Genomic DNA, 24,180 nt, shown 5'->3' with positions numbered 1-24,180 from the left:
AATTTTGGCAGCTCCAAGACAAATGAGCCAGTGATGCCGGCTCTAGCCCACACCAATTTCATGCAGGGCCCACTTCTGGTAAATAGAATATTTCAGTAATTCTAACTTATGCAGTTTTAAGTCTCATTCCAACAGAGTCATAAAACCCTGCAGCATCTAGACGAAGATCTCAGCAGTTCAGTCTCTAAACACCATTTCTCACTTCATAGGATACTTGTTAAAAAGCTGGAGAATCAGATCTGCTTTCCCTCAGCACATCTGTTCTGTCCTTCAACTGCAGTGAAGGATCGTGAGTTTGTCTCCTGCAGAACATTGTCCAGAGTCTTGGCCTGTGTTGGAGCAGATATATTCAGAAGGGGGTTGGGGAATCTGATTGTTCAGAGATTGCACAACTGTGAGAGCGAAGAATGCGGCGGCCCTTGGGACTTACAAATATTTCAGCTGCAGTCTAGAGGTGGGAGCAGAGACCTTTCACAGTTTCTTCACTTCTCTGAAACACAGTTTGTTGTGAAAGGCTGATGTGCTTTGATATATTAATGAACTTATCGCTCATGATAATAATCGGAATTTACTCCAAATAAGCTTCTGTAATATTAAAAATACTATTTGGAAAAAGGCAAAACTTTCAAAAAAATTACAAGTTACCATTGAATTTGCCATGCAATCGAATTATGACTGCAAACATTTTAGTATCACTAAGTTTCAAAAATAAATATGAATAATAAGTGGCACAGTGGCTCAGTAGTTAGCATTCAGGGTCAGTTGGCATTTCTGTGTGGAGTTTGCATGTTCTCCCCATGTTTCCGTGGGTTTTCCTCTGGGTGCTCCGGTTTTCCGCATGGTCCAAAAATATGCAACATATTAATTGAATAAACTAAATTGGCTGTGGTGTATGTGTATGGATGAGTGTGTTTGGGTGTATCCCAGTACTGGGTTGCAGCTGGAAGGGCATCCGCTGCGTGATAAGTTGCTGGATAAGTTGGCGGTTCATTCCACTGTGGCGACCCCTGATGAATAAAGGGACTAAGCCGAAGGTAAATAAATGAATGAATCTCCCCTGACATGGGAACAGTTATCTGGGCTATTTCAGTTAAAATTCCTGCATTGCACATTCTTAGGTGTGTGTTCACTTATTTACTCAATATATATTTCAAAATATTATTGGAATTTATTTAGTTAATTTGCACAATCAATTTCTATGTGACTGACTGGACTTTTTTCTTCTCCCTTACTGTTGTTGCTGAGATTTAGCTCTTTGTTAAACCTCACAGTCCTCCACTGTGTACTTTCCTCGGGAGCACATATTGCTGGCTATAATATTATTTGTTTTATAATAAACACAAAACCTAAATCCACTGTACGTTAAATTCAGATACGAGCGCTGGCGTTAATAATTATTGTGTGTGTGTGTGTGTGTGTGTGGTAATTGTGTCCATGCGCGAGACTACAGAGAGAGGGAGAGAGAGAAAGAGAGAGAGGAGGGAGGAGAGACCGAGAACGGGAGAAGGGCCGCCATTATTGGGAAGCTGAAAAAAACACACATTAACACACATTCACACACGCACCGTCACCAAATTTCGCCTTTATCCTGGAAGAAGTCCTCTTTTTCCCCCTCCGCCGGAGACTCTCGGACCGCGTGCTGACGCCGGTGATAAAACATGGACAACTCGAGATGTTTTGGACACAACAAAGGAAATTATAAGTGCTCAAAAACAACGTGGTGAACCCAAGGGAAAGACACCGCGATACAAAGCTCGTTTCCCCCCCAATCTTTCTCCTTCAACGCCCACTCCTTTCCAACAAGAAAACAGTGATCTGATATTCATTTTTTCTCTCTCTCGATGCTATTTGTCGCATATTTGGGAGAGAATCGCAAATCAGATTGTTGAAAACTTTGAGCAGACGACCAGTCATTGAGAGGAAGAGATTGTGTCGCTTTCGGACAGCTGCAGAAAGGGAAACGCCGATGTTTGTGGGACTACTCCTGGACTATTAACACTGTTCTTCCTCTTCTTCGTCTTGATAAATTTTGTGAGCCGCCGCCGCTGCAGATAAAGGAGTGAAACAGCAGAGAGAGGGAGGCATGCTGTGGTATGCACCAGTCTTTTTATCCCTTCATCTAGATTTCATAATTCCATCAGAAAACTGCTTATAAAAACTCCATTTTACTTTAGATAGAGGGAGAGTGCTGCTGAGGATTCATTGAAGTAAAGCTGTGACGTCTTGTTTTATTATTTCGTCACATAGATTATAGGAGTTTGTCGTACATTTGGATTTAAACGTTCTTATGTTCAACCCTACAGCTGTCAGATAGCCGTGGACAATGTTAGTGTTTATGTTTTAGGTCTGAAAAATATTTATATTTATGGGTTCATGAGAAAGCAAAGCTTGTAGTGAGATCATGATCGTTGTGTAAATCTGGGTGAAAGATTGTCTGGCATCACCCTGATAAAGCACTGACGTTTTACTCCTGGATTTTGATTATTTGATATATATTTTTGGATTATATGACATTTAGAATGGCTTAAATATATTTACATAATACTTTTATTATTATGATATAGGTAGAGAGCTTATATAAAAATGCTACAGAAGCATGAGGTGGATGTCACATTTTAGGTTCCAGAGCAGATTTCTGAAGGTTGATTTGGCCACCGGTGGTCAAAGAGGTACTTGTCATTAAACATCATATTATTTTAGGGTTTGATTTTTATACTTTTTTATTTGTATTCAAATTGAGCAAGACTCAAACTTTGGCATGGAAGCCATAACTGGATTAGGCCAGCATTTTAGTTTATTAAAATTAAAATAATGAAAAATATTGTGCATAAAAACATTTTTTGGGGTTATATTGATTACAGACGGCAAGCCTTTGGGAGTGCGAGATGAGAGTTTTTATTTATTATTATTATTATTATTATTATTATTATTGATGAGTAATTATTATTATATAAAACGTACATTTTTGTTTTACGGTTATTTGTTTAGAAATATTTTTTAAAAAGCTGTATTTTATATATATATATATATATATATATATATATATATATATATATATATATATATATATATATATATATATATATATATATATATCCGATTTTTATTTTAAGAAAGTAATATTTTAATAATTGTTTCTCTGTTTTAGTATCCAAACTGGATCCTAGCTAAATATAATAAAACACACTATAATGTAACATAATTTAGATTAATGATTAATATTGAATAATTATATAATCTTTGGTATGACATGATCATAAAAAAACATATAATAGGAGTGTTTTTGATTATGCACATGTGCTTAAATATCCCTTATTTGATGTCAAGTCAAAATTTATTTATAGAGCACTTTACAAACACATAAGTGAGCCAAAGTGCTGTATGGTAAATATACAACAAAATAAACATACCAGTATATAAAATACAAGATTAAATACCTAAAAGGCACATAAATTACCATAGGAGTGTTTTTGAGCATTATGCACATGTGCTTAAAATTTCCCTTATTTGAAGTTTACACTTACATAGTTTTAAAATACATTCTGAGAATCAAAACATTTTAACAGATTTACATTTTTCCAAATAATCTCACTTTTTTTTATGATTATGAAAATATAAAGTTAGCAGATGAAGTTATTGGTCAGTGTAAATGGAATGACCCAAACCATATTACAATATTATTTAGATTATGCAGCTTATATTGAAAAAGGCTTTCTCTGCACCAAATTATGGACTTAAATAGTAAAGCATTTTGCATGTAAATGTGGTTATTATTATTATTATTATAAAAAAAACTTTTAAACAAAATTTTATTTTATATGAAGCAGCATTAATCCGAATCTAAATTTATTCCAATCTGCTTTTTCTTTTTTTAGCAAGAGCTTGTCCCTATGCACCAATTGTTATAGGGGACAAAACTACTTATTTTTTTTATTTATAATATATTTATTTGATATGTATCAACTTAAAAAAAATAAAAAATCAAGGGGTCTGATTTTTTATTACTCAAAAGAACCTTTTATTTACTAGTTGTTTTTTTTTTTCTTTGTGTGAGAAACATTTTCATAATCTGAAGAACATATTTTTTCATTTATCATGACTATTTTGTCCAATGGAAATGCTTTGTGGTTTGATATTTATATTTCGTCAAGGCAACAAAAACCTAAGCACTATGTACACTCAACTTGTCACACCCCAAAAAATGTCAACTTTTTCGATTTAATTTGTTACTAAGAGCTTAAGTAAACTAGATTTAGGAAAACGTAATTATTTTAGGTGTAACAAGTTGAAGTAATTGAAGTGTTCACTTTTTACAGTGCAGGAAGCTTTGAGTTTGGCTGAATAATCCTCCCGTTGGTGATGTTCCAAAAACAGCTGGTATTGACCTACTCCCTCTCCATTACAGGCTGGGGAACTGGTTGAGGTCCATTCCTGACCTTTTGCATGGTAGTTCAATATGACCAGGCTAGATACAGTTCAGGCTGAACTTAAAACAACTGCATGGATCTGTTATATTCATCTATGTCTCGTCACTGGCTGAAGTTACAGCAAATTAAGTGAGATGCAACCCACTCAGACCCTTGGGCTTTCAGAGCCCAGATGTTAGGGTTTCGTCATAGGAACTAGCAAATTACTTCTTGTTAAGACTATTATTGAACTATATTCAGTGCATTGGCTGAAACGGATTTTTTAAAGCAATCTAGTTTCAAACATTTCATTTTTAAATATTTAGATTTTTGAGGTAGTGTAATTTAAAATAATAGTGCTTTGCATTTAGCTGGGTTTAACCACACAATATATTTCTGTAGTTACTGTGTTAGATTGTCTATATTGACTCCTAGTTTCTTGTTGAACATGCAGGAATGTATTGATAAAGCGGTGCAGTTACACCACCATATTGCTCTATTCTTAATCATAACTCCAAATAATAATAATGACATACATTCAATATTAATCGACATAGTGGCAAAAGTTTAACTATTTTGAACATTTACAGTGTAGTGCACACAAGCTTGTTGGAGGTGAGGTCCTTGTGGCTTGGTGAAATGAAAATTATAGTGAGTGCGTTCATAGTGCAATGCTTTCTGCATCTGGTGTGTAATGCTGCATTCACACCAGACACTGATGAAACGTCAAGAGCGAGATTTACATGTGTCAATGCAATGACGCGAATAGACATACTGCGGCAGGATGAAGAGGTGCGAGTTGAGAGTGTTGCAAGTTCGACACGAAACTTCAGTGAACGATCATGTCGCGTTACCCAATCAGAAGCTTTCTCTTGTAGGGGAGTGATTATGAAGTAGTGCCGGTTGTGGGTGTCCCGAGGAAAAATCCTTTTGCCGATACTGGACAACAGTTCATTAAACTGGGCTCAGCTTAGTTGGAACCACTGCTGAAAGCCTCCATAATCCTGGTATAGTTTCTAGAGGAGTTGATGAACTTACAGGGCTGGGTGCACCTCTCAAAGGATCTAGTGGACTCAGACATGGAGCTAAACGAATATACGTTGTTTACACAGTCAATTAAACACAGCTACTGTCAATTAAATTCATGTTAGCCATTTAGCCACAAAGTTAGAAGCAAAGTGAATTTGTTGTGCGAATAAAGTAAATTTGGCACTTGAATGAAGTGAATTTGGCACTTGAATGAAGTGAATATGGTGCATGAATGAAGTGAATTTGGAGCACGAATGAAGTGAATTTGGCGCACGAATGAAGTGAATTTGGCGCGAGAATGATGTGAGTTTGCCGCGCAAATAAAGCGAATTTTATGCGCGAATGAAGCAAATTTGGTGCGTGAATGAATTGAATTAGGCGCGCGAATAAAGTGAGTTTGGCGTGCGAATGAAGTGAATTTGGCGCACAAATTATGTGAATTTGGCGCACAAATGAATTGAATTTGCCATGCAAATCAATTTTAGCACAAATGAAGCGAATTTGACGCGCGAATGAAGGTTGTTGTAAAAATTTCAAAATGCCTGATGATGACTGCTGTGTGTTTGTTCTACTGCTCAACTGTCATTTGTTTAAAGGATTAGACTGTGGCTCTTAGCTGAAACCTTTTAGTGATGTGTTTCTGAATTAAATTAATTTGGTGCGCGAATGAAGTGAATTTGGTGCACGGATTGTGAATTTGGCGCGCAAATGAAGTTAATTTGATGCGCAAATGAAGCAAATTTAACGCGCGAATGAAGCAAATTTAACGCGCGAATGAAGCGAATTTAGTGCGTCAATAAAGCAAATCTGACACGCGAATGAAGCGAATTTGACGCGTGAAGTGAATTTGATGCGTGGATGAAGCGAATTTGACGTGCAGATGAAGCGAGTTTGGTGCGCGGATGAAGCGAGTTTGGCGCGCGGATGAAGCAAATTTAATGCGCAAATCTAGCAAAGTTAATGTGCGAATGAAGGGAATTTGGTGCGCGGATGAAGCGAATTCAATGCATGAATGAAGCGAATTCAACTCGTGGATGAAGAGAATTTGGTGCACGAATGAAGCAAATTTGACGTGCAGATGAAGTGAGTTTGGTGTGCGGATGAAGCGAGTTTGGCGCACGGATGAAGCAAATTTAATGTGCGAATCTAGCAAAGTTAATGTGCGAATGAAGGGAATTTGGTGCGCGGATGAAGCGAATTCAATGCGTGAATGAAGCGAATTCAACTCGTGGATGAAGAGAATTTGGTGCACGGATGAAGAGAATTTGGTGCGCAGATGAAGCAAATTTGTCGCATAAATTAAACAAATTTGGTTTTATAGAGTTTGGACTGGGCCTAAATATTAAATGAATAAATAGCCCATCAATTGATACATTGAACTGTAATTATGATGCTAACAATGCCATTAAATCATTTTAAGATAGCTCTTGATCCAACTGCAGTAAATTTGTCATTTTTATCTGCTGTAGTCCAGGTTGTTGTAAATATTCCAGACTGCCTGATGACCGCTGTGTGTTTGTTCTACTGCTCAACTGTCATTTGTGTAAAGGATTAGACTGTGGCTCTTAGCTGAAACCTTTTAGTGATGTGTTGCCGCCTTGTGTTCGGGGGCATCATTTTTAAACACCTTTGACAATGTAATAATAATTGATGTGGACTGCTGTTTCTTCAGGGAAGACATGATGTAGCTTGGAAAATGAAACACCAGCGAATGCGCAAGTCAGACGGTGAGGAATTTGTTGACAATGCCTGATTAAGTAAGAAAAAAAGTCAGAGTCAGTGTTCCTCAGATAAAGTCATGCAGATGAAAGTTCATCAAATCAGGAATGAACGATAAGGCTTGGAATGTCTGTTCAGTCAAATTCTAGGGTCATCTCCCTTCGGAGTGTTTGCAGAAAGGCTCATTTCACTAATTATTTTACATGGTGCTTAAAGGCATGGTTCACCCTTAAAGTAAAGTTATGTCAGCATTTACTCATGTCCCTCAGGTCAGTCCTAACCTGCTTAATTTAGCTTTCTTCTGTCATATACAAAAGTATATATCAACTCACCCTACACTGATAAAAAATGGAGGTTCTAAAAAGGTGCGATGAAAAATCTTTTTTTTTATTATTATTATTTATTTGGATTCCCCAAAGACCCTTACAGAAATTTCACATGAGAAACCACATGTGAAATGCACATGTGATCACATGGGAAAACGTGTGTATTTTATAAGGCTTTTGTGTGAATTTACGTGTGATAAATATATTAAAGTATATTTCAGCCTAAATTCTATATAGGGTTTGGCATCGTCTATCGCCGATGGCTGACATACACCACGATGCTAAGCCAGCATTGTGATCCTCTACCCCGCCCCCGTTGCAAATCCGCTCCCAAAAAATACACACTCTTGCCCCGTCTAATAGTAATAGGTCTTAGTTTTTAAAAGGCATTTTAGAACGAAAATGATCCACATTGGTGTTTTTTCTAGCACACACACACACTGTCACGCCCCATTCACACGGGGCTTCAGCGTCAACGCTTGACAGAGGGCGTCTGAAGTTGGGGCTAACACGATCGTCATAGCAGTGTCAGCCAATGAAATTCAGTCGGCAATAGGCTACTGTCTAGCTGGTGTATTTGCATACAGCGATCTGATTGGCTGACGCTTCTGTCGGCGCTTGAAAATTTGAGCTATACCCAACTTATACAGCGAGCAACGCCTCTGATATGGCACCGACGGATCCACAATGCAGTTCGGCAGCGCCTGACGTCACCCATTCAAAGTGAATAGGAAGTGTTGACGCTGACGCCCTGTGTGAATGGGGCGTCATACGCTTGACAATGGTTCCGGGCAGTTAGCGGGTCAGTAGACTGGTTCAATCTTTCGCTTTCACACTTGTTCCCAGAAATTTTAGTAAAAAGAAAACCTCAGATACTGTTGGCTGGTTCCTGTTGGTTTTTCACCTTTTTTACCAACCAAGTTTGTCGACGCCATTATAACAACATCGATCACTCTGCCTATTTAAGCCTATCCAAGCCAAATCTTTGTTCATTCATGATTTGTTTGATTTATTTGGTTATGGGTTAAACAAAGACCATGCAGGTCAGGTAGTTAAAACGGTAGGCTACAAATAATTAGTTCGTTATGAATGAATGAATTATTCATAATTAATTCACCACCGCCTATGACGACGATGCCATATTTCATGATGCCGATGTTTCATATTAGACATCGTACGATGCCAAATTGGTCGACATCGCCCAACCCTTGTTTTATTGTTATTTTTTTCTGATGATGAACAATAATATCCAATAACTTGTAGGTAATTGTTGAAAACTTGAACAGTAAATGCTGAATTAAGATTGTTCTTTTGCTTATTATTTTATTATTTATATTGTCAGACAGCTAAAATATTTCACAAAATGTGTTGTATCAGCTGCACAAAGGGATTGGTATGCTAAAAATCGTATTAAATTTATAGATGGAAAGATTTTATATTTAACGTAATAATTATTGATATCTATCGATTTGAAAATTATCGTGATCATTTTTTTTGCCATATCGCCCAGCTCTAAATAGAATGACCTTTTAGTACATTTTGATAAAATTGACTGTTGTCTTTTACAGTGTATTTTATAACATACAGTGCAAAGTAATGCCGAATTCAGACTGCATGATTTTCAAAGTTTTCATGTCACAGATGTTTTCACACTGCATGACTATCTGGGCTAGCATTTCTTTGCTGCTTTGTTTACGCTGCAAGATGGATCAATAACAAGGGCTTTCACATTACATGACTTTACAATTGAAAGAATCTCCGACAACTTCGCCCAAACTAAGTCTCACAGCCAAAAACACATAGGATATCTTTTGTTATTGACTACATACCAAGAAAGAATCCTTTAATGGGTAGAAAATGTACATAATTGCTCACCTGTTTTTAAAGGAAATTAGCAATTTCTCCTCAACTTTTTTTTTAACTTTCTGTATAAAAAGTCAAACAGACACAGTTGCTCCTGTCAAACCTCCACTAATTTTGCTCCATTTCTTGAGTCCAAATAAACCGAAAATGAGCGCTTTTAACTTCTGCCTCAAGTTCACGCTGCCCTGCAGGTACACACACACAAGTGAATGCTGCTCTCTCATTGGCTGTAGGCGATCGCTGATGTTATTTTCAATCAGAAAGCATTTCACACAGCATGATTTGAATCGCCGATGAATTAGCACGGCAAATATTTCACAGGCATCGGCGACTCATCTGCGATTCTCTTAGATCGCGTCTTTGATAGTTCATACTGTGTGATTTTTCACTCAAGTGCACGAGCATAGATTTGCCTGTGATTTCAGGCTTTTGTCAGGGATTTTTCAAAACCTGTCGCAGAGTCAAAATCGGGGCTAAAATCATGCAGTCTGAACTTGGCACAAGTGACACTCAATGTAATCTTCCACATAGCTAAAACAACTGTTTATGATATTATCATCATGTTTTTGTGTTCTGTAGAAGTCTGTCATACAGGTTTGGGTTGACATGATGCCTGAATATTTACATAAGCAGTTAAAAAACAAGATTTTATAATAATTCATTCATTCATTCATTTTCTTGTCAGCTTAGTCCCTTTATTAATCTGGGGTCACCACAGTGGAATAAACCGCCAACTCATCCAACTCATGCCCTTCCAGCCGCAACCCATCTATGGAAAACGATTTTATATTCAGTTACTGAATTTTTGTGAATAAATATCACAGAATCTCCCTCTGCCTTATTATTATTCTTTAGAATAGTATTTTATGATTTGTCTTGTTTTTGTAGTTTGCTGAAGCTAATTCTTTCAAAGCGTAACTAGATGGCATGGCCTTGATGTCTGCTGTACACTTAATAAAGGTCATACCTGCTGTACTGCCTTCCTGATGTAGTCTGAACTGAAGAGACTCGAAATTGTTCAAGTGAAGCATGCATTTCTGCCTATGATCTTTCGTTTCTGCACACAGACCTCCACGACCCCTTGGAGCCCCTTAGCTGAAATGTGAAGAATGCAGGAAGATACAGCGTAATCAAACTCTTCTAGCTTTGAGCACAACTGCTTTGGTTTTCTGTCTGAAGTGAAGGTTAATAGTTAAGGTTGTGGGTGGTTTCACAATTGAGGATAGATCTTCCTAAATTCTCAATTCTGCTTTTATTTGCTGGCCCTGGTGCTGTTTTAAACCTGTAATTGTACAGAAAAAAATGCAGCTTGGACATTCTGCTAAATATATTCTTTATTGCACCACAGAAAAATGTATTGAACATCAGTGTTTGGATGATGACTAAAATGCCATTTTATTTGGGCAAAATTTCCTCATGGCTGCTTTGGAATTCAGTGCGGGAAGCGAAGTGATTTGTTGACGTGTCTTGTCTCGGTAACTTTGAACAGGTAGACGGAACTCAGAGAGACGCTGTGATCACAATCTGCTGTAGGAGCAGCTTTGCTTTCCCAGAAATTCACAAACATTTTGAGCCGAGCCGATGGAAGGCTAGATAAACGTCATGGGCTTATGAGAGTTTAATCTCTCATTCCTCAGGCCCGCTCGCGTTATCTCGCATATATATTTCAGCTGACGTGATCCAGTCGCCATCTATGTTGTCCAGATCTGCGACTTGCTAGAGGCAACATATCTGCTATTTCTGGAGCTGCAGTCATGGATTTAGCGGTAATGAGCTTGATATTTAGTCATTTGTAGTTGACATTAATATTAATAGGGACATTTGCTGGACAGGCACACCTCTAAATGCTTCCCACCTTAACTAATATATGTGTGATTTGCATGAACGGAAGAGTCTGTGATCTATCGAAGCCCTTTTGCTGTGCTTTCAGTGTTAGGCACTGTTCATCTGCCAAATGTCTGGCCCAGAAGACCTGTCTACTTGCCAAACAGTGCAGAAAGGGTGATTGGTCATTTAATCCTTCTCATTTGTTTTCCAGTTCCATTTTCTTTTTCAATTCAGTCTGTCACAACTGAATAATTAATTGTGCTTGCTAAGGCAAGCATCACTATCACTATTGCTCATACTTTGGTTTGGGAATTAAACAAACTTCAAGCCTTAGCAACCACACTGAAAAAGTGTTGGATGTAAAGCACGAACAGCAAAGGTACATTTCTTGGAAGTACACTGTAAAAAATGTAGAGCTACACATGTTGTCACAACACAAATCGATTAAGTTAACATAATTAGGCATGGGATAACCATTTTTAAGGTGTCTGAAAAGTCAAGGTTTTAAAACCACCAAAATGTTTTGCTATATCATTTCTACGGTATATGTATGATTTTTTAAATTACTTTTTTGTTTGTTTTTAACACAACAGTATCTCCAGCGGAAAAGATATCCAAGGATGCGGTTTTAAATTGTAAAAAAAAAAGTTTTTTAAACTATAACAAAGACAGCAGAAGTCAATAATTATTTAGCCTGATATGTTTACTGTTCCAAAATATTAGAAATGTTTCTCAAAATAAGAAATGTTATGTTCAATGGGGGTATATATATATATATATATATATATATATATATATATATATATATATATATATATATATATATATATATATATATATATATATATATATATATATATATATATATATATATATATATATATATATATATATACAGTATATATATATATATTTTAGAGCTGCACGATTCTGGCTAAAATGAGCTCTCAAACGCTCTCAAACGATCACTCAGTGCCACAAACAGAATATTATTTGCAACTGTATTACCTGTTACTCGCAACATATGCAGGTTCTGTTCACTAAAGTAGACGCTCACGCGCCAGCCCTCTCTTTGATAGCAGCTCACGTCACTTGTGATTTCCCGATCGCGAAAACATCATTATATTAAGACAAAAATGACATTTTTAGGTGAATTATATCTTATAAATACAGTATGTTCTTTATTATAGTAGCCGTTTTTTAATCGGTGTAAAGGCAAGGCAAGGCAAGTTTATTTATATAGCCCATTTCATACACAATGGCAATTCAAAGTGCTTTACATAAACAAGAATAAAAGAAACAAGTAAAATAAAAATAAAAACAAATAATAAAAATGTGTCAAAACAAAACATAGAAACAGGTAAAATGTGATATAAAAGAAGAAGAGAAAAACATGATAGTGCAATCTGTCGGACGCAGCACAGTGCTCATTCAGTAAAGGCACAGCTAAACAGATGTGTTTTCAGTCTTGATTTGAATGTGCCTAATGTTGGAGCACATCTGATCATTTCTGGAAGCTGATTCCAGCAGCGAGGGGCATAGTGGCTAAAAGCCGATTCACCCTGCTTTGACTGAACTCTTGGAACTTCTAGTTTATATGATCCTAAAGATCTGAGTGATCTGTTAGGTTTGTATTCAGTGAGCATATCTGTGATGTATTTAGGTCCTAGGCCATTTAGTGATTTATAGACCAGTAATAATACTTTAAAATCTATTCTGAATGTAACTGGCAGCCAGTGTAAAGACCTGAGGACAGGTGTGATGTGCTCTGATTTTCTGGTTCTGGTTAGAATTCTGGCTGCAGCGTTCTGGATGAGCTGCAACTGTCTGACTGTCTTTTTAGGAAGACCAGTGAGGAGTCCATTACAGTAATCCACCCTGCTGCTGATAAAAGCATGAACAAGTTTTTCTAAATCTTCACTAGTAGAGAATAACTGGATGTTTACAAAAGCCTTTTGATATTGGTAAAGGCGTCTGCAACTTTTGTAAACCATCAAATCACTGGGATATTAACTGTCAAAGCGTGTTTAAACCTGCATAAATGTATTGTTGCTTTTTTTTTTAAACTCCATTGTACTAAAGCGATTTAAAAAGTTCATATCAATAAGTTTTCTCTTTGCACCACCAGGTGGCAGTCTTTGTACTTTCATTTCGAGGGTGCAGATTGCATAAGTTTTGTTAATATGTATAACTTTATTTATTTTATTAATAACTATAACTTTATAGTTTAAAAATATTTACCATTTTCCCAAGTGTATACAACTACTACTGTAAGAAAATATCAGAATTCGGAACATACTATTATGTTCCGTATATTATCTTTGCTTAAACTGAGCCGATCTAATCATGTTTATATGAATTGAACCTGAACTGTTGTTATGACAACAACTCTCGGATCAGCTTTGAAGAACGAAACGATCCTGGATCGTGTCAAATCGTCAATATCCAAATCCAGCTAACAGGGTAATCCACGAACGAAGAACGGACCCCAGTTGGTTATTGGTTTTTCTTTGTGTGTGTATTGTGCAGATACTGATACAGTCAACATATCAGTGATTTTAGACATCCAAGATGGTTTTAAAACAAACAAAGTTCATTTTATTTATTGTTTCCGAAGTGCTTGGAGTTTGTCATGGACATCAATCACACTGCCCAATCAAGCATGGCAGCTTTTTCATTTACTTCATTTTATTGTGTGTGTTTTACCCGTTAAATGCTTTGCAATGCTAGGACATAGTCAAAATAGCATTAATGTTCTTGTGTTAATTATGTTCTTAACTTGTTTATCGTAAACAGTACTTCATTCAGATGTCTGCTCTCTAACACTGGAGTCTGAGCTTTATTTAGGCTGCAGAGTCATTTTGTTTGCATGGAAAAATAAGCAGATGGCTCAAATGTGGTCACTGCAAGCATTCACTAGCATCAGCCCTGACACAGGTCTTAGTTTCCACTGAATTGTTGTGTTTCCCGGGGTGACTTAAAAGTCATATTAACGCAACCAGTCATTGTTTTTAGGCGGTTTGCAGCGCTCTGCAAGAACGAAACCTTGAATGCTTTCGAGCTGGCCTTTGTTTAATGTGGGGTGGAAAAAAAACGTGTGCATGAATTGAGACTTGGGTTGTGTTTGATAAAGTAAAAAGCTAATAATAGCTGGTTTAGCATACATTCCCTAGATTACACCACTTGTGCTCGGAATGCTGCCTTGTTTGAGGCTGGATTACATGGAAAGGAAACTGGCATTTTTTTAATGAGTATCCGAATTTCCATGAGGAAATCTGCTTCTAACACCCACCCGCCCTCCCCCAACCTTTGTTTTTTTTTTCTTGACAGGAGATTGTGGGCAACAATTCTCTTTGGGGACAAGAAATACAACTTGGTTTGGAAATTACCTAGTAATCCTTGGTAGTGTTTAGAAGTTTTGGGAGTTAAAAAGAAAAATAAATCCAGTTGGAAGTGTAATTTGCATTCATAAGAAATAAATGCATCATTGTATGTGTTTGGAGGGGGTGGGGACTGTCGCTTCTACAAAAGGCGGGTATCCATTGTCAGAGAGTTTTGAATCACCCGCTATAGCGCTTTGCAACAATGGCCTGTCACATTGTTTTAAAGAATGGTGTCCATGGTGATAAAGTTCCTGAAGTTCTTTGGGTGAGATCTCTGCAGAGCTCAACACTAAGGATTTTTTTAGTGTTCAACATTTGAATTTCTCATGGGCATAATAACTTTGGTGATGTGACATTGACTCAGTTGAGACTGTGATGGCTTAATTGTGAAATCTCCTGGGCATCTTAAGGCTTTTTCACACAGAGTTTCCTTTTTTTTCGTTAGTCATGTCCAAGAAATTTTACTGGCGAAATGTGCAAAATCTTTCCCTGACATTTAGATGTCAGAAGTGAAAAGATGTAGAAGTGTGAAAAGGAAAACAGAAAATCCCCAGTACACAAGATGGCACTGCAAAACTTTATGCTTCGTTTGGTCTGGACCAAAAAGTAATACACAAATTAATGTTGACATCAGACACATTTCCGACAGCTGTAACTGGGCAATATTGCAGCTATGATCATTTTTGGCCTGGTTATGGTCTTATCTTGGGACATCATGTCCAATTTGTGGTTCATTTATAGTCTGTGGTGTTCATATTTCAGTCAAACTGCAGCAGAGACGTGTGTGTCAGCCATGGTGAGGGGTAAGCGGCCATGGAAGGCTGGACCCTACGCATGCACTTGATGGAGATGTATAAATCAGCCTTAAGGGAAGAATATGCAATGACCTAAAAGAACCAATCAGGGAACCAATATCAGCAGCTACGCCTCGGTTTTCAGATCCCTCTGTTTTGCTTCGTCAACACTGACATGAGCACCAGCCTTTCCAAATGAAAGCAGCATTTTCAGTCGTTTCCATTTTCGGGGTCAAACTCTGGGGTAGTGTGGACAGATGGCATAACTCTAGCAATAGTTATACGGTTTTAAAACTGAAATGCATTAGTGTAAACAGGACCTTAGTTTCCTCTCGTAGGCAACAAAAGCTTGGATTAAGCGTACAGAATCTCTCGGGAATTGCTCTGGTAGTGTAATACGTTCAGTCTTTCAACCCTTGCACTGTTGCCTGTTCCCAGAATCTGGATTGGCTCATGTGGATCGTCAATGTACATTCTGTCAATAACCTGTCTCTCTGTGGTCTCCAGCCACTCCTGTGGCCTTGAGTGCAGCTCTCGGTGACTCAGCACTTTACCTACAGAGAGATCAGAGCAACTGGGAAGCCAGAGCGAGACAGACCGAAAGAAAGCAAAGATGGCCCACAGGAAGAACTTGCTGTAACATTCAGGAATTTCACCTCCCACAGACATGGCTGACTCCCGCCAAACTGAAGCTATTTCTCCTTGCGTCTGTGTTTCTGGGCTCTGGGTATTTGAGTGCTTGGTAGTTTTTCTTCACACCAAGAAGGAGAAATACGAGTGGATCTCCGCCACGGCCTCCTCCCACTCGCCTCAGTTTTTGCTTTATGATATGTTTTGGTCTGTCCAATGTTTGCTGTGGGTATAATCGGGAAGAAAACAACTCAAAGTGATTTCCAGCAGAAAACCTTTTTTTTTTTTTTTCTCTTCTTGCTCTCCCTCTTTTGTTTGATCACTTTTCAGCCAGTTTCCTCTGGAGTTGCCCTTGCAGTTTTTGTCGATTGTTGGGATTCCCCCTCTTTCCTTCAGTGGTGCTCCATTTCCTGCAGGATGTCCACCAGAGATGCCCCTGGTAGGGGGTAAGTGAAAAAAAAACAAGGAGGGAAGGGCTAGTAGATGGCCGTATGAAAGGGCTTAGCTGGATGTCAGGCCTCTCTGTGGGGGATCAACATTATTACATACCTCCATTCCTTGGGATTCAATTTGCCACCGGTCAACAGATCGTCACAATGAAAAACGCGCGCTTCGTTTGGCATCCATTTCATGGGTCAGAAATGTGATGCTCGTCAGTTCATTCAAAATATATAGAAAACTCAATTCATTACTCACATAAACCCCTACTGTGTTGAGGATAAAATCACAAATGTCAAGGTGATCAAGGTCAGTATGTCTTTTAAAATATACAATTTGACCTTTCATAAGACTAATTTAGGTCATATTGTGAAATGTTAAACATTTATTTAGTTAACAAAAATCTATTTTAAACCAATGCATTTTTTCTGTTCTTTGAACAATCATTAAAAACATTAAGGATTCTAAAATGTATGTATTTTTTTGAGCAGCAAATCAGTCATTTCTTAAGGCTGGTTTATACTTTTGCCTTGCGCTGCATCACGCACTTCTGCTGACTGCGTGCGCACATCACAAAACAGGCAAGGTTTTTATACTTGTTGTGTTCGCCATAGTGACATTCTTTAAAACAACAGGAGGCGGTCTAAAGCAAATGATCATAAAATCAGTTGGATAAACATAGAAGTAGGAAGTCTCCGGAACTGCATCATATCCATAAAATTGTTCAAGATTTAAACTATTTATTTTTCTTATTTTTATTAATTATTTAAATGATTATAAAGATTTTATAACCATTCAAGATTTTGTTCATTCAAACTTTGATGCATAACTTGCTTTTGTTCATATCTCAGACAGTTTTATGTTAGAAAATGTATTGAAATATTAAAGGCAACAGAACATGGGTTGCTCTACAAATATATATTTTTAATATGGCAAGAATAAAAGCAAAAAAAAAAAAGAATTTTAGATTTAGCCCACATCACAGTTTACACATTATTGTCTGGCTAGTTTCTGCTCTTTACTTATGCTAAAAAAGCAGTAATGGTCCAACATTTCTGAGCATTATCACCAATAAAACCTAGAAAACCAGGTCATCAGTATATTGCAATAAATATTTGCATAAATATTCTTTTCCAGTTTTCAAATAAATAATTTGTTCCTTAATTATAGTTTTGTAACTATTAAACTTTTTTTTGTCATTAAAAAAATATATATAATCTGTGATTGTGTACTTGGGTCTCCACTTTTGCCATGGCCTCTTTTGGCTTAAATAAACTAATCCCTCAGGTTTTTCCAAACTTTTTAACAAAAACTTTCCTGTTTTCCCATTGTTGCAATTTCTAGCCAATAATTATCATCTATCTGGTTAGCTCTGTAATCACACGTGGATGGATCAAGATGTCCGTACAGGCGTACCTGTTTCAGACTAAATCTATTCAAAGTTAATCATGTCCAACTCAAATCAAATGCAGTCTTAAAATTTTGCGCGCTCTACCATCTGAAATCATGTCCAACCGAAGCGAACATCTGCAAACACATCAATGACGTCACATTCGCCACGCGCACTCAAGCGGACTCAAGCGAACCCGTCGAGTAGAAATCCAGGAAGCTGAAACAATGATGCAGAAAGTTTTGCATCAGAGTAGATTTATTTTAACCGGTACCGATAACAATAACTCTTACAATTTGGAGGTCGATAACTGATATATATATATATATATGATATATATATATATATATATATATATATATATATATATATATATATATATATATAGATAGATAGATAGATAGATAGATAGATAGATAGATAGATAGATAGATAGATAGATAGATAGATAGATAGATAGATAGATAGATAGTATATGTATATATAACTGATTTTATTTTAAAACTTCATAAAAGTTTGAATGATCTTTCTGAACGGAATGGCCTACTCAAAATAAAATTAAAAAATCAATAATTTCAAAATTGCAAGGTGAATATATATAGACCTATATTCACAATTTCCCATAAATGGCATGCCAAAAATAAATTATTTCTTTTTCTTTCCTTATCAAATTAACTTGTTGCATAAATTATAGGTTAAATAACAAATATAATTAACAAACAAATAGACATATAGTATTTCTTTAGAAAATGCAGCATAAATTCACCCCATTTGGCAATTTAGATTCGTTTGAACATATATAGGTGCTGCTTGTTAATCAGACAACGCTTCCATGTTCGTTCTTGCTGACAATTGCAGGAAAAATTATCAATTAAAGGTTTGGTAATCCCCTGTGAGTAATTGTGATTTCGGACCAATAATGATAACATCAAAAAGAGCATTTATCAGCCGATAACGATATGGCCGCTGATATATCGTGCATCCATCCCTACATCGGAGGAATAGATTACATTTTAAAATGCATTCAAACAGAAATTGGTTATTGCAAATTGTAATAACATTTCGTAATACAACTTTTTTGTTTTACTGTATTTTTGAACAAATTTACAGACTCTTGGCCAGCACAAGAGACTTGAAAAGCAGTCTTGCCGACCCCAAAGCTTCTGTTTTTATCTTGAAATCATATTTTTTGGGTTCTGACGATTATGATCACAGATCTATTTAAGATCTAAGGAAATGAAACGAAAGTTTTTCAAAGTCGAAATTAAAAAGTATACTTCTGAACTGAAGTGATTCATCTTTGTCGTCAACAGTACTGATCATCATGAAATTGCGCGAGCTTGACATCAGACGAAAAATAAATAATAATGCATTTACCATTTAAAATCACTTTAAAAGCTTCAGTTTTGACTTGCGTTTCCACCTGCCAGGCAGAAATGGAGGGAGAGAGTCGTTCCAGTGTAACGTGTAATTAGATATGGCAGGTTTAATCACGGGAAGATGAGCAGTCATGAGAGAAGGGGGTCTGAAAATGCCCAAATGTGCGAACGAGTGAAGGCATGATGCTATCATGAGTTCCTGTGCTGGCTCTCTAATCTCACTCCTGTCTTCCGGTGTCTTTACGTCTGTGCTTAAACTCCAGCAGGCGCTCAGGGTGCCGGAAGGCCAGCACCTTGTCAGAAGCTGTTAGATGAGGCTGTCTGCTTTCAGAAACTTCGTTACCACTGAGGTGGCCTTTAACACCGGCCAGTGCTTACTGAGCGAATTCAGTCACCGCAAGGGTGGAGAGAAGCAACCGGCCGTCTCAGAATGACCTCAGAGGCAGACAGTGTTTGAATGGGATTATTGCTGGAAAAAGCGAACGCAGACTGAAAAATATGCACAACTGTTGCTCATATCAATTCGAGGTGTGGTCAAATTTATAGTTTATCCAATGCTTTCTTATGGTAATTCGTAACTTTTTTTTTTAATTTAGTGGCCAATTCGTATGGTCTTATTTGAACAATTTAGCATGATTGACTTATTTATCAATGGCTGGGCTTTGGTTACACGCTTCCCGTAATTTTTTTTAACATTTTCGTAAAACTAATTTGCCGCTGAATTAGCCAGTGAACTGACAAACTGTTTCCTTGGAATTGATCTGTAAATTTTGTGTTAGATATTTTAGTCAAAATCAACAGGATATGTATATTCAGAAATGAAGATTTTGCTCCCAGATTTCGCATTGGGTTCAAGTTTTTTAGAGACTCCATAGATCACCGTTAGGCATGGGATGGTAACTGGTTTCAAGGTTTACCGCGGTTTGGAAAAGGCAAGGTTTTAAAACCGCAAAAATTCTGTTAATACGTTCTTAACGTATCCACTCGTTAAGTTGTGACGCATGTAATACTTTTCTGGGTCCAACCTGCTAGTCATATCACACAATAAAGTGAATTTTATATAAAATCATGGTGTACACACACCAGTCTCTGGACTTGCTGCATTAAAGACATCAATATTTTAACAATTTATAAAAAAAAATTCAACACTTTCTGGCCATTGGATATTAGGCATGGATAGATATATTATAAATATAAATTGCGATTGTGATTTTCAATAAATGTTTATAAATACCCTTAGATGAGCCTCCCCATACAGTTTGATAGAGCGCTTGGTCCCGAAAGCTGCTTCGCACTACGTCACACTTAACAAGCGGATATGTATTATTACTTTGGCATGTTTTTTTTAAATATTTTTTTTTACTATCAACTATTTTATTTAGTGTTTAGAACATCAGTATCTCCACGTCAAAAGCTACTGGTCAGCCTTCAATTCAGGAAAAGTTCTAAAAAACTAATTTCTTATAAACCAACATACAACCACTGCACTGTTCAGGTCTATAGCGTGCATTACTTTTTATATCCAAAGAAAGAAAGATATCCAAAGATGCCTTTTCAAGAAATCAGTGTTTTTGAAACTAATGAAGATGGCGGAAGTAAATGATTTGTTTTAATCATTCAGCCTGACATGTTTACTGCTCCAAAATATTTAAAAGTTTCTTAAAATTAAATATATTGTTTAGTTTTTAACCTAGACATGTTAAAAATTACATACTTTAGAGCAGTAATCACAATACTGTGAATCTTTCATATTTATATCCATGTTATTATATTGTCAGAATCTTATACCAGGCCATGTCTAATCACTATTCCAGAGAAAAACAAAACATTTTCAATATATATCTGTGTTTTCAAAGCAAAACACAACAATTGATGCAAATAATGACATACATTTTGAGAAAAGCAGTCACAAAATCTACCTTTTTACCCCATAAGTATAAAAAAATATATATATTTTGTGTTGCTCCATTTGCGATAGAACATTTAACAATTTAGGCGACTGATTTGTTCACAATAGAAAATAACTTATTTAATGACCAAATGTTGCTGTATTCACTATAACAAAGAACACGCTTATTTTTAATGAAATTTCGCTCTGTTCACTACAGAAAAGCTGACTTTTTAGGTAAAAGCGTTTTGCTCTTTTCTAATTAAAAAAGAAATATATATCTTTTGGAGAATGTTTTGGTGACAAAATATTAAGTCAATTAGTGACGTTGACAAGTTTAGCCAAACTTCAAATCAGAAAAAGTTGGGACAGTTTGGAAAACGCAAATAGAAAAAGAAAGTAATGTTTTCTAAATTTACTTTGACATGTATTTTAACACAACAATACAATCCAACAAACATTATTTAATGTGTTTCTCATGATTTTTATTGTGTTTATTTACTTGTTCAAAATAAACATTCTAATTTTGGTTTTTGCAACACATTTAAAAAAAAAGTTGAAACGGTAAAGCATTTGTTACTTTGTAATGTTGCCATTCCTTTTTACAGCATTTAAAAGACATTTAGGGACTGAAGACACCACGTGATGAGGTGTTTCAGAAGTAATTTTGTAACTAAATATTATGGTACTTAAAAAAGGTGCCTAATGAGGGATTGGAGATCTTGGTTGTTCAGTTCAGGCTTGCACGCTTGTCCTTTACACACTGAAATTGCTCCAGAATCCTTACATTTTGTAATGGTTTTATGCACAGACGAAGGTAAAATATCAAAATGTTTTTTATTTTTTCAAGGAACATTGTTTTTTAACATTTCAATAATTTCCTCACATATTTGTTGAAAAACTGGCAATCATCTGCCCATTTTTGCTCCTAAAGGAATAGACCTTTCTTGGATGCAGCTTTTGTACCATTTCATAATTACAATTACCTGTTCACATCGCTTGTTTCAAATCACACCATTTAGCCAATTTACCTGATTACCAACCTCAAATTTGCTTTGTCCTTACTTTTTTGGAATGTGTTGCAGGTCTGAATGACAGGAAATGATGTATATTTACAAATGAAATGAAGTTGACCAGACAAAACATGAAATATTTTCTTTTCATTTTGTCTGCAATGAAATACAAGTCAAAGTAAATTTGGAAATCCCCACCTTCTTTTTTTATTTGCATTTTCCATACTGTCGATAAGCCTTTAATCGATTGACTTTATCGACAACCGATTAGGCATGGACATTTAAAGGTTATACTTTGCGCTGTGAGACGTGTCTACGACTTTACACATTACATAATCAAGTGTGTGCAGTTTACATTGTGTAGACTTTTCCAGAATGGAAAATGCTTGGGTGGATTGTTAGCCTAGCTAAAAAATATGAAATCATTCAAAATTGTATTGTGTTTATGATGGAGTGGTGATTAACAATGCATTTTAATCATTGATCATTAATTAAAAAGCTTATCGATCAAAAGAATTTGTAGAAATTGGCATCTCTTGTCAATTTATTCTGATTTTGGGTTCAAGTTAATTTAACTAAGTAAACAAACTTCATTTCAGTTTTTGTGTGAGTGATTTTGGTTTTTGTAAAACTTGCCGTTCACTAAATAGCCAGACTCTCAGTAAATTGCATTTATTTTTAGTAAATGGCAAATAAAGCACATTTATAGTACAGCAAATCAAACCAGCAACCATCCAACAAAACCAACTGACTTATGAAAAGGGAAATTCATTGGTTAATGTGTCTACTATAATGCACTCAAGCATATCATCCAAATGCTGCAATATCATGCCAAACCCAAATGCTGTTTTCTGGGAAACTCTACTTGTTAAACGTTTGTGTACAAATATAGAGGATCAGTCATCGAAAAAAGATTTTATTTTAGTCAAATGAAACCATGACATTGTGTCAAAGAGTCACGCTAACACATTGGTCATTTCTTTGTGAGGTGTGTCTTGCTGCATAATGGCAAACACATCTCCTTACATCATGCGATAGGCGAACCATCTGGGAGTGTTTTTATCTGGCCTGCTCTTTTCCTTATCTGGCGACAGTGCCGGCCGCTCGCTCATGAGTAAGTGCTGCATTGCTTAAAGGTGCTGGGCCCTGTGTTATCGAGCGCCCCTGCAACGGCTTGTCATCTTGGTCTCACTTAGCTAATGATGCCCCTGCTATCGCCAGCAAACGGGAAAGAAGCTCTAAAATGAGCCACGTCATGGCTGGGAAGAGTTCATACGAGTCGGCCAGTCAAGTGCCTTTTGGTTTATTTCAGCACTTCCATATGGCTCACCACAAGAGGAAATAGATTCATGTTTATTTAGTTCCACTTCCAGTTGCTAAACGGCTATTGGCGCAATCTGGCTGGAGATTGAAACCTCCAGGGGATGGATTCATCAAAATGTTTTTGAGAAATAAGTTAAGACGTTTCATGAGATTCTAAGCAGAAAATCTGTTATTAATTACTCAACCTCATGTCGTTCATCTGTAACTCAATGGCCAGTTACAGAGTTTTATATTTTATTTTAGACATTTTATGATTTTATGTTTAATAATTAAAAAATTTAAAACTCTACTATAATTTCATTAGAACTCTTATACTTTGAAGATCTGTGACTAGTTGGCAGACTGAACTTTAAGAGGTTATGTCATGACTTTTAAGAACTTGATTGAACTTGACTTTTTGGTAATACAAAATATTCAACTTTTTTAAAAATAATAAAATGCCGTTTAAAAAGAAACTTGGTTTCGGGAATCAGCCTTGAGATCTATCATTATACCAGTCGCTACTTTGGACATATAGCATTTTTTTTTCTTGTCAAGCAGCAGGTTAATTTGCTGGCTTTTTGGGGTCTGATATTTTGATCCGTTGCCCCAAGTGTTGCTTTTAAAAGCCATTGTATTCGGTGTCAAGCAGATGGGTTGTCAGGATCCAAGGCGACATGCAGGAACGTCACGACCTTTGCTTCAGGGACTACTAGACCTCGAAGAACAATTACTTCAAATGTCAGGAGCACTCTCAACTTTACTCCCACTGTAATAATAGTTATTAACTTCA

The 24,180-nt window shown here is 36.4% G+C and overlaps 1 protein-coding gene across 1 annotated transcript in view; it reads left to right on the top strand.

Moving 5' to 3' along the window:
- Positions 1–1,514: 1,514 nt before the first annotated feature.
- Positions 1,515–24,180, top strand: part of arhgap35a (Rho GTPase activating protein 35a) — a 159,013-nt gene continuing 136,347 nt past the window's right edge. The window contains exon 1 of the mRNA XM_087283699.1: positions 1,515–2,091. The gene's annotated coding sequence lies outside the window, so the exon portion shown is untranslated. The remainder of the gene's footprint in view (positions 2,092–24,180) is intronic.

This window comes from Danio rerio, chromosome 15 (genome assembly GCF_052040795.2).
Source record: "Danio rerio strain M-AB ecotype USA chromosome 15, GRCz13ab, whole genome shotgun sequence".
Classification (NCBI taxonomy): domain Eukaryota; kingdom Metazoa; phylum Chordata; class Actinopteri; order Cypriniformes; family Danionidae; genus Danio; species Danio rerio.
This window is presented reverse-complemented; position numbering and strand designations above follow the sequence as displayed.